General features: G+C 37.7%; 1 long non-coding RNA gene across 1 annotated transcript in view; it reads right to left on the minus strand.

The window, feature by feature from the left end:
- The window catches only part of LOC133611257 (uncharacterized), a 3895-nt gene extending 3655 nt beyond the window's left edge, over positions 1–240 (minus strand). Inside the window, exon 1 of the long non-coding RNA XR_009815964.1 lies at positions 203–240. This is a non-coding gene — a long non-coding RNA (uncharacterized lncRNA). The remainder of the gene's footprint in view (positions 1–202) is intronic.
- Positions 241–12205: the final 11965 nt, after the last annotated feature.

Here is a 12205-nt window from a genome sequence, read left to right on the forward strand (position 1 = left end):
TCATCGTGCATGGACAACTGCGCATAGTCGCCGGTCGTTGTATATTTATCATACAAGGTGAAACATTGTAAAACACTTGGAGGAAGGTTCATATATGCTAAGATAGCGTAATACAATGTGTTGTATGGCTAATGTATGCAACATGTTTTTGTTTTTTTTTAAATAACTTGTTTTTGGCGTCAACAAACTCAACATCACAAACCTGTTGGCTCTGTAGAAATTCAGCGTGAGAGCGTCACCATGATAGTGTAACCGTAGCAACGTGATGCACATCAGTTCATGACATCATACGTGACATGTTTGGTCACATTTACACAGGGACAATTCACACCTGCCGGCTATTACTGGGTTTGCTCAAACCAGATTTTTCTTACTCTAAGTGTCAACGAGGATTGCATAAGATCCTGGTCAAATAACCATTTCTGAATGCGTTTCTTAAATAAATAAATAAAATGGCAGAGAGATGTCACTCACATTGTACACAAGACATATGAAATACAGGAATAGAAATACTAAACACTGGACTGCACATTATGGAGGGTCAAATGGGACACAATTAAATAAATAAATAAATCTTTGAATATTTACCTAAATGTGTCATTATATTTTTGTCATATTTTTGGTTGCTATCGAAATAAAGGATAAGATAAGACAGATAACTGGAATTAAATACATACATGTGTTATTAAATGTGTGTGTTTAATGTAAAAGTACATTTAATTATTTAATCATTTAACTAATTACTTCAATAATGACTTATTTATTTCATTATCAATTTAATTATTTCATGATTTAATGAATTATTTCAAAATTTAAATCATAATTTCATGATTACATAATTTTTTCACGGTTGAATTAATTATTGCATGATTTAATGATTCATTAATTTATTTAATTAACTTGTGTGACAGCATTTCATCAATTTACTTTCTTTGTCAAACCCAACCATCACACAGGTTCACGAATTAAATAAATAACGAAATGATTAAATAAATAATAAATCATTAATTAAATCGTCCAACAAGTATATCAATATTCAAATCATTTATTGAACAATGAATTAAGTACTCCATCCATCCATTGTCTACCGCTTGTCCCTCTCGGGGTTGCGGGGGTGCTGGAGCCTATCCCAGCTGCATTTGGGCGGAAGGCGGGGGAAACCATGGACAAGTCGCCATCTCATCACAGGGCCAACACAGATAGACAACATTCACACTCACATTCACACACTAGGACCAATTTAGTGTTGCCAATCAACCTATCCCCAGGTGCATGTCTTTTGAGGTGGGCGGGAAATCGGAGTTGAAATCATTATTTTAATACACACCCATGTAATAACACACATATTAATTTAATTAACTTTCTAATTAAATAATGATATGTTTAAGTATTTATCAAAATATGTATTTATTTATTTAATCTGGTCTCATTTGACCCTCCATGACACACTGGATGGCACGTGGCAAGGCAGGGATGAGAAGGTATCAACAATAAGACCACTACACTGCTAAGTTATCGATGTGCTTTTCATAGTAGAATATCCATTTAAATGTTCATTGATACCATCTTCATCCTTGATGATCGCCACGGCATTTGAGCAGCCAGTATTAATTTCTCCACTTCACATCATAACACAAACGTTAAACCAGTATTTCTGTAATCTGTATTTCTTTTTTCTTTTTTTTATCTGTTTTTATTAACTAAAGCACCATTTCTTAAAATGGTAGCTCCTAATGCTGCCCTCGAAGTATGTTTTCTCTGGTTCAATCACCGTATCCTTAGTCGGTTTGTAGGATTAAGAAAAAAAAGACATAACCAACTTCCTATAACTCTTTTGAGCACTGTTATAATTTGTATTTGTTCTTAGTTTTCCTTCCCAGATGCTCTTATTTGGCATTCAAGTTCCACCTTGCTCTCCTACCAGTTGCTGATTAATTGTGTTACAGCGTGGAATGCTTGAGCTTGCTGCCTGATCCCAGGTTGCAGAGAGGAAAAGCAATGTGCAGGTAAAATAATTTAATGATGAAAAAAGGTATCCTTGTTAGGAATTGGTGGGGTGGATCCCAAGGATGCAGAGACGTATTGTGTACAATAGTTCTTCCTTTCATTTAGGAGGAAGCACAAAGTAGCAAAATAAAGGCGATGGTGGTAAACACAACAAAACACACCATGTAAAAAACTACTAAGAGCGATAACACACAAAACTAAAAGCGCTAGACAAGGCTAGGAAAAATACTTCATGAAAGAAGTAAATGGTAGTGATGGGTCCGGCAACACCGATGCATCGGCGCATGCGTCGAGCTCATAGAGCAAAACCCTGTGTCGGTGCGCGTACCGCTTTTAGAAAGTCACGTGACCGATCATGAGCTGTTTTGGTCACGTGACCGATACGCGAACTGTGTCGCACTGACGCCTCCTCTGTGCCCTGTGAGCGGCTCTTTTCTACAGCCGGAGAAATAATAACTAAGAAGAGAAATCGTCTAAAATGTAATACGTCGGAAAAACTTTTTATTTTTATTTTTATAAAAATGTGTAAAAAAATAAAATTAAAAAAATTCCCAGTCCACAATCATCCACAACACGTTCTCTTAGATTTCCATGTTATGATACATGTTCACATTATTTATTGACTGTATCTAAAAAAGATAAAAATATATTTTTATTTAAATGAAGATATGAAATAATCCTAAATGAAATACAATGACTTGGTTTATATTATTTTATATACTAGGGCAGGGGTCACCAACGCGGTGCCCGCGGTCACCAGGTAGCCCGTAAGGACCAGATGAGTCGCCCGCTGGCCTGTTCTAAAAATAGCTCAAAGAGAAGCACTTACCAGTGAGCTGCCTCTATTTTTTACATTTTATTTATGTACTAGCAAGCTGGTCTCGCTTTGCTCGACATTTTTAATTCTAAAAGAGACAAAACTCATAGAATTTGAAAATCCAAGAAAATATATTAAAGACTTGGTCTTCACTTGGAATAAGCGGTAGAAAATGGATGGATGGATGGGTCTTCACTTGTTTAAATAAATTCATTTATTTTTTTACTTTGCTTCTTATTACTTTTAGAAATACAATTTTAGAGGAAAAAATACAACCTTAAAAATGATTTTAGGATTTTGAAACAAATATACCTTTTTACCTTTTAAATGTCTTCCTCTTCTTTCCTGACAATTTAATTCAATGTTCAAGTAAAAAAAAAATGTTTTATTGTAAAGAATAATAAATATTTTAGCTTCTCTTTTTTCGACGAAGAATATTTGTGAAATATTTCTTTAAAGTTACTATGATTAAAATTAAAAAAAATTATTCTGGCAAATCTAGAAAATCTGTAGAATCAAATTTAAATCTTATTTCAAAGTATTTTGAATTTCTTTTAAAAATGTTCTTCTGGAAAATCTGGAAGAAATACTGATTTGTCTTTGTTAGAAATATATCTTGGTCCAATTTGTTGAATATTCTAACAAAGTGCAGATTGGATTTTAACCAATTTAAAACATGTCATCAAAATTCTAAAATGTATCTTAATCAGGAAAAATTACTAATGATGCTCCATAAATTCTTTTTTTAATTTTTTCAAAAAGATTCAAATAAGCTAGTTTCTCTTCTTTTTGTCGGTTGAATTTTGAATTTTAAAGAGCGAAATTGAAGATAAACTATGTTTCAAATTTTTTTTTTTTTTTTTCGTGTTTTCTCCTCTTTTAAACCGTTCAATTAAGTGTTTTTTTCATAATTTATGCTCTACAAAAAACCTTCCGTAAAAGGGAAAAAAAATGTACGACGGAATGACAGACAGAAATACCTATTTTTTTTATATATATAAATTTATTTAGCTATTCTTGTTTAAATCACACTTATGTGTAACTTACAAATGACAATATATTTATTTATTTAAGTGTGTATCAAACTGGTAGCCCTTCGCATTAATCAGTACCCAAGAAGTAGTTTTTGGTTTCAAAAAGGTTGGTGACCCCTGTACTAGGGCATAAAATCAGTGTCAGTTGAGTCGGTCCATAGGTTGCCTGTAGGGATTTTTAATGTCCAGCAGATGTCAGTATTTAGTGACACAGTATCGACACAGTATCAATACAGTTTTGCAATGTGTCGAAATGCTTCATGACGCCTCATCAACCCATCACTAGTAAATAGCTAAACAAAGTACAAAATGAAAACGCTAGACAAGGCTAGGAAAAATACAGACAAACCTGATAAGAATGGCACACGACGAACTAGTGAGTTCTCTGGCAAGATCAACAGGTTGCAAGCAGTAACAAAGTTCCGGTGCTCACAGGCCGTCAGCAGTCAGGTTAAATAGGCTGCTTCTAATCTAAATCAGGTGTGTGCTGCTGCCTTGCGCCAGCTGCACTCCATACTGTGGACGAGAGAGAGAGTGAACATGGTGTGCAGACAACAACAGAAATGAGCAAGGAAATTTCAGATTACCACAATCCTAACAGCTTATAGCAAACTAACAATAAGTAATGAACCAGCGATTGACAGGGTAATAAATTGGAACAGGAATAATACACATAAAACAACTGCCACGCAGAACAGCACAAACATCTTATTGTTTAGTACAATAGGCATTATCGACGGTAAGGCGAAAAGACAATAAATCACAATATACGTCATTAGTCCCACCCATGAAATGGTTGAGCAAGGTGTTGACAAAAGCTTGGAAATAGTTTAGTTTAATTTAGTTTATTATTTCTCCGATCAGTGGTCAACAAAATAAACAAAACAGTTTTGCATTCATAAATTGACAATTTTCAGACCGAAATGGTTTAGGCTGAAGTTGAACACTTATTTGGCCTAACCCTATAAACAATCTCAAATACAAGATGTAGTAAAACCAGGATACATCGGGCTCTGATCTTGAGCTTCATAGAAGTGTGAAATTTCCTTTACACAACGTATTATGAATACACCTTGTACACAACATGACTACTGTTCAAATATATACACAGTAAAGACTAAAGACATAGACGAACAGTTGTGAAATATACCTGTACACATGTTGGTTAAACATTTGTACCAATAATATGCTATATACAAACACTTACACTTCCATTATTATTTATGTCCCACATTTAGTTTAGTAACAAACATTGATCATAGTATTAACTACTGGTGTTGATTCAAGAGCGATGTATTTTTCTAAGACATTGGTTTTAACGTTTCTTTTAAATGTGTGAATGGAACTGGAACATTTTAAGGAATTATCCAAGCTGTTCCACAGATGAGCCCCCCTGACAGAAACACATCTACTTTTTAAACGAGTTCTTATGTTTGCTTTCTGAAAGACAGATGAAAGACAGAGTATGGACTCTCCCTGGGTTTGAACTTCTTTCTGTAGGCAGCATGCGGTTATGAGCTTCATACGTCACAATAGCAGTGTTGAGGTCAACAACATCGTGCAGTTTTAATGTTTTTAATTGAATAAAAAGAGCATTGGTATGAGCATAATAATCCGCATAATTTACAATTCTAATTGCTTTCTTTCGAAGTAAGAACATAGAGTTGATGTTTGATTTATAATTATTACTCCAGATTTCAACACAATAATTGAGATATGGGAGTACGAAAGAGTTAAATAACATGTTAAGAGCATTTTGATTTACAGAGTTTTTTTAATTTTATATAACATAGCAATCATTTTTGCCATCTTTGTCTCGAGTATGTGCAGTTTCCAATTTAATTTGTCATCCATATAGATTCCCAAAAAATTAGTTGAATACAGCACGGTGGCACAGGGGTTAGTGCATGTGCCTCACAAAACGAAGGTCCTGAGTAGTCTTGAGTTCAATCCCGGGCTCGAGATCTTTCTGTGTGGAGTTTGCATGTTCTCCCCGTGACTGCGTGGGTTCCCCCCGGGTACTTTGGCTTCCTCCCACCTCCAAAGACATGCACCTGGGGATAGGTTGATTGGCAACACTAAATTGGCCCTAGTGTGTGAATGTGAGTGTGAATGTTGTCTGTCTATCTGTGTTGGCCCTGCGATGATGTGGCGATTTGTCCAGGGTGCACCCCGCCTTCCACCCGAATGCAGCTGAGATAAGCTCCAGCACCCCCCCGCGACCTCAAAAGGGACAAGCGGTAGAAAATGGATGGATGGACACCCTTTCTATTTTCATATAATCAATTATTATATGACACTCTATGTTAATTTTCCTATTTCTAAAAATGATACATTTAGTTTTATTTAGATTTATTGATAGCTTATTAGCATCAAACCATTGCTTTAGAATGTGGAGTTCACTCTCTACGATCTGTAGGAGGTGGCCAAGGTCTTGTTCAGAACAGTACAGACCTGTATCATCAGCAAAGAGAATACAGTTGAGTTTTTTAAAGACGTTACAGATATCATTAATATACTACTAATATTTTGGTCCCAGTACAGAACCTTGGGGTACTCCATGTGTTATAATATTTGCATCTGAATATACATTGTTCATATGCACATACTGTTCTCTGCCACCAAGATAACTTTTCAACCAATCATGAGCAAGACCTCTGACACCATACCTCTGCATCAATGGTGTCAAAGTTCTTGCTCAGGTCGATAAAAACGCCAACAGTGAACTATTTCTTATCAATTGCAGTGGTTACCTCCTCAACTAGTCCCATCACTGCCATGGAAGTGGACCTGTTTGGTCGAAAACCTTATCGTTGTTCACTTAGCAAGTGATGCTTAGCAATAAAACTGTCTAATCTTGATACAAATAATTTCTCAAGGACTTTTGAAAATTGTGAGAGTAAAGAAATAGGCCTATGGTTGGTAAACTGATGGTCATCTCCACTTTTGAAGATGGGAATAACTTTTGCCGTTTTCATTTTCATTGGAAAGACACCTTTTATAAAAGAAATATTACATATATAGGTGAAAGGAACAGCTATATAATCAACAATTTCTTTGATCAGAGAAATGTCTAACTCACAGCAGTCTGTTGACTGCTTGTTTTTCAGAGAATTTACAATTTGTGAAGTAGTGTATGATGCTTGTTGCCTGAAGATGTATGAGTCAGCAAGTCACCCACTACAAAACCCAAAACCAGTGAAGTTGGCATGTTGTGTAATTCGTAAATAAAAACAGAATACAATGATTTGCAAATCCTTTTCAACTTATATTCAGTTGAATAGACTGCAAAGACAAGATATTTAATGTTCGAACTGAGAAACCTGTTTTTTTTTTTGCAAAAAATCATTAACTTAGAATTTAATGGCAGCAAAACATTGCAAAAAAGTTGGCACAGGGGCATTTTTACCACTGTGTTACATGGCCTTTGCTTTTAACAACACTCAGTAAACATTTGGGAACTGAGGAGACCAATTTTTGAAGCTTTTCAGGTGGAATTCTTTCCCATTCTTGCTTGATGTACAGCTTAACTTGTTCAACAGTCCGGGATCTCCGTTGTGGTATTTTACGCTTCATAACACATTTTCAACGGGAGACATGTCTGGATTATAAACAAGCCAGTCTAGTACCCGCACTCTTTTATTACGAAGCCACACTGTTGTAACACGTGCAGAATGTGGCTTGGCATTGTCTTGCTGAAATAAGCAGGGGCGTCCATGATAACGTTGCTTAGATGGCAACATATGCTGCTCCAAAACCTGTATGCACCTTTCACCATTAATGATGCCTTCACAGATGTGTAAGTTACCCATGCCTTGGGCACTAATACACCCCCATACCATCACAGATGCTGGCTTTTGAACTTTGCACCTAAAACAATCCGGATGGTTCTTTTCCTCTTTGCTCAGGAAGACATGACGTCCACAGTTTCCAAAAACAATTTTAAAATGAGGACTCGTCAGACCACAGAACACTTTTCCACTTTGCATCAGTCCATCTTAGATGAGCTCGGGCCCAGCGAAGCCGGCGGCGTTTCTGGGTGTTGTTGATAAATTGTTTTCGTTCTGCATAGTAGAGTTTTAACTTGCACTTACAGATGTAGCGACCAATTGTAGTTACTGACAGTGGTGTTCTGAAGTCTTCCTGGACCTATTGTGGGGATATCCTTTACACACTGATGTCGGTTTTTGATGCAGTACCGCCTGAGAGATCGAAGGTCACGGGCATTCAATGTTGATTTTCGGGCTTGCCGCTTACGTGCAGTTATTTCTCCAGATTCTCTGAACCTGAACCCTAAATTACTTGCATTAGCTAGTTGAGAAATGTTGTTCTTAAACAATTTGCTCAGGCATTTGTTGACAAAGTGGTGACCTCGCCCCATCCTTGTTTGTGAATGACTGAGCATTTCATGGAAGCTGCTTTTATACCCAATCATGGCACACACCTGCTCCCAATTAGCCTGTTCACCTGTGGGATGTTCCAAATAAGTGTTTGATGAGCATTCCTCAACTTTCTCAGTCTTTTTTGCCAGTTGTGCCAGCTTTTTTGAAACATGTTGCATGCATCAAATTCCAAATGAGCTTATATTTGCAAAAAATAACAACGTTTTCCAGTTCGAACGTTAAGTATCTTGTCTTTGCAGTCTATTCAATTGAATATAAGTTGAAAAGGATTAACAAATTATTGTATTCTGTTTTTATTTACGATTAACACAACCTGCCAACTTCACTTGTTTAGGGGTTTGTATTAATGGGTTAAAAAAGGTCAAAAGAACAGCAAGGCATTGTTGATACAGCTAAAGTTAAAGAGTAAATGGTAAATGGTCTGTTTTTATAAAGCGCTTTACTATACTTGGAATGATACCCAAGAGCTTTACATTATAAGTCACATTCACCTATTTAAACACACATTCATTCACACACCGATGGCTGTGAGGTCCAGAAGTATTTTGTGCCTTCATGCACCGCTGCTGTGAATATGAAATAAAACAGTAAACATGCAACTGAAGTGTAGACTTCAGACTTTAATCATTTAAAAAAAGGAATTATAACCATTTCATCCATAATACCTCCATGTTCTGTTTCTCTATAGTCATTGATTGTAATAATTGATGCTCCAGAAGAATAATTGACAAGAAGCACACTAAGTCCTTGATATTTCAAGACAAATGCAACAGATTACATTTAAATAGGAATTTTGATAATGAGCATTTGGCCATTTTTGACCAGCTACCAACATGCAGTTTAAACACACTGACTGAATGGTAATGCAAGCGAAGCGAACATTATCAGGGACACTGATTTTAAAACATTCCATGTTCATGTATTTTTATTCTAAAATATCAGTTATTAAATATCAAAATATACTTGGGCTAATTTGATCACTTATAAGTTAACCATAATATTCTACCATCAGAATGATCTGTTCCTCTCTGTGGCCATGCAGTCCCCCCACCATATGTAGGTGTTGAAATTTTTTTTATTTTTTTTTTATTTTTATTTGTCTATGCATGATGCAATCGTATGTGTGCAATATGTACCGTATTTTTCGGAGTATAAGTCGCACCTGCCGAAAATGCATAATAAAGAAGGGAAAAAACATATATAAGTCGCACTGGAGCCCGGCCAAACTATGAAAAAAACTGCGACTTATAGTCCGAAAAATACGATATAATTTATTTCTAATTTTTGGTTTTTCGTGGTTTACTTTGTGGATGTTTCTCGAAATGGTGCCGCTGAAGTAGCAGCTGGTTGCATCAGCTCTGTGCTCTTTGAATGTCTTTTATGTCCTATATATTCTTTGATGTTTCATTCTTGTTTGCATGTGTTTTACCGTATTCTTTGTGGTCTTTTTGTGTCTGTACTGCAATCACGTCATTTTCCCATTGTCGGATAAATAAAGTCTGTCCTATTCTATCCTATACCTGCCATTAGTTGGCTTCGCAAATGTCACAGTGAATTGTGTATGTTTCCGAAATCATCTGATCTTATGTGCTGACATTAGTTTATACATTATATCCAGAAAGTATTCAAAGCATTTTACATTTTCCACATTTTTGATACAACCTTATTGCAAAATATAATACATTCATTTTTGTCTTTTAAAATTCTACAGACAATACCGCGTAATGACAATGTGAAAAAGTTCTGGTTTTTTTAAGTTTGCAAATTTATATAATTTTTTTTTTTAAGTCACATAATTTGATGCACTTTTGGCAGCAATCACAGCCTCAAGTCTTTTTGAATACGATGCAAAAAAGCCTGGCACACCTATGTGTGGGCAGTTTCGCCCATTCCTATTTGCAGCACCTTTCAAGCGCCATCAAGTTGGATGGGAATATCTGTGTACATTGCTGCATTCTTATTTCCCTCGATCCCGACTAGTCTCCCAGTTCCAGCCGCTGAAAACCATCCCCACAGCATGATGCTGCCACCTGCATGCTTCACTGTAGGGATCTTATTGGCCTGCTGATGAGAAGTGCCTGGTTTCCTCCAAACATGACACCTGGCATTCATGCCAAAGAGTTCAATCTTTGTCTCATCAGACCAATTTTGTTTCTCACGGTCTGAGAGTATTCCAGGTGTATTTTGGCAAACTTTTTACTAAGAAATGGCTTCCGCCTGGCCACTCTAACTTGAGAATAACATGAATGCAGCAATGTACAGAGACATCCTGGATGAAAACCAATGCTTACCATCCAACCGGATGGCACTTGAGAGGTTCTGCAAAGAGCAATGGGCCAAACTGCCCACACATAGGTGTACCAAGCTTGTGGCATCATATTCAAAAAGACTTCAGGCTGTAATTGCTGCCAAACGTGCATCAACAATGTATTGAGCAAAGGCTGGGATTTCTTGGTTTTTTGGTTTTAAGAAATTTGATTTATTTTTTTACTTTTCACAATGTCATTATGGGGTATTGTCTGTAGAATTTTGAGGACAAAAATGTGTTTATTCCATTTTGGAATAAGGCTGTTACATAACAAATTGTGGAAAAAAGTAAAGCGCTGTGAATAATTTCCGAATGCACTGTAGATACGGATGGACATAACCTTGTTTTTCCAACCCTGGGAACAAAGAAAGTGAGTTTGAAGGTCAGAACTGAGAAGAAGAAGCAACAGTGATTCTAAGATACACTTGTTTTGAGATCATTCACAGAACTAATTAGACTTAGACTTAGACTTCCTTTTATTGTCATTCAAATTTTAACTTTACAGTACAGATAAGAACAAAATTTTGTTGCATTAGCTTGTGGTAGTGCAGGATAAAAGAGCAATGAGGTGCAAATATAAATAAATAGATTACTTTACAGATAAATATATTGCACTTTTGCATATGCATCCACGTTTATGGATCCATCCATCCATCTTCTTCCGCTTATCCGAGGTCGGGTCGCGGGGGCAGCAGCCTAAGCAGGGAAGCCCAGACTTCCCTCTCCCCAGCCACTTTGTCCAGCTCCTCCCGGGGGATCCCGAGGCGTTCCAAGGCCAGCCGGGAGAGATAGTCTTCCCAACGTGTCCTGGGTCTTCCCCGTGGCCTCCTACCGGTCGGACGTGCCCTAAACACCTCCCTAGGGAGGCGTTCGGGTGGTATCCTGACCAGATGCCCGAACCACCTCATCTGGCTCCTCTCGATGTGGAGGAGCAGCGGCTTTACTTTGAGCTCCCCCCGGATGACAGAGCTTCTCACCCTATCTCTAAGGGAGAGCCCCGCCACCCGGCGGAGGAAACTCATTTCGGCCGCTTGTACCCGTTGTCTTGTCCTTTCGGTCATGACCCAAAGCTCATGACCATAGGTGAGGATGGGAACGTAGATCGACCGGTAAATCGAGAGCTTTGCCTTCCGGCTCAGCTCCTTCTTCACCACAACGGATCGATACAGCGTCCGCATTACTGAAGACGCTGCACCGATCCGCCTGTCGATCTCACGATCCACTCTTCCCTCACTCGTGAACAAGACTCCGAGGTACTTGAACTTCTCCACTTGGGGCAAGATCTCCTCCCCAACCCGAAGATGGCACTCCACCCTTTTCCGGGCGAGAACCATGGACTCGGACTTGGAGGTGCTGATTCCCATCCCAGTCGTTTATGACGTTTATAACGTTCATAACGTTTATGGATGCATGTTATATTGTCTTTATATTCCAGCGAGTTAATCAATTTTGGGGGGAAATTGAGTGGATTATTTTGATGTGTTCAAGAATCTCACGGCCTGAGGGAAGAAGCTGTTACAGAACCTGGAGCGTCTGCTACGGAGGCTGCGGGACCTCTTTCTCGAGTCCAGCAGTGAAAACAGTCCTTGGTGGGGGTGGGAGGAGTCTCTGCAGATGTTCTGAGCCCTGGTCAGGC

The sequence above is a fragment of the Nerophis lumbriciformis genome, linkage group LG08 (genome assembly GCF_033978685.3).
Source record: "Nerophis lumbriciformis linkage group LG08, RoL_Nlum_v2.1, whole genome shotgun sequence".
Classification (NCBI taxonomy): domain Eukaryota; kingdom Metazoa; phylum Chordata; class Actinopteri; order Syngnathiformes; family Syngnathidae; genus Nerophis; species Nerophis lumbriciformis.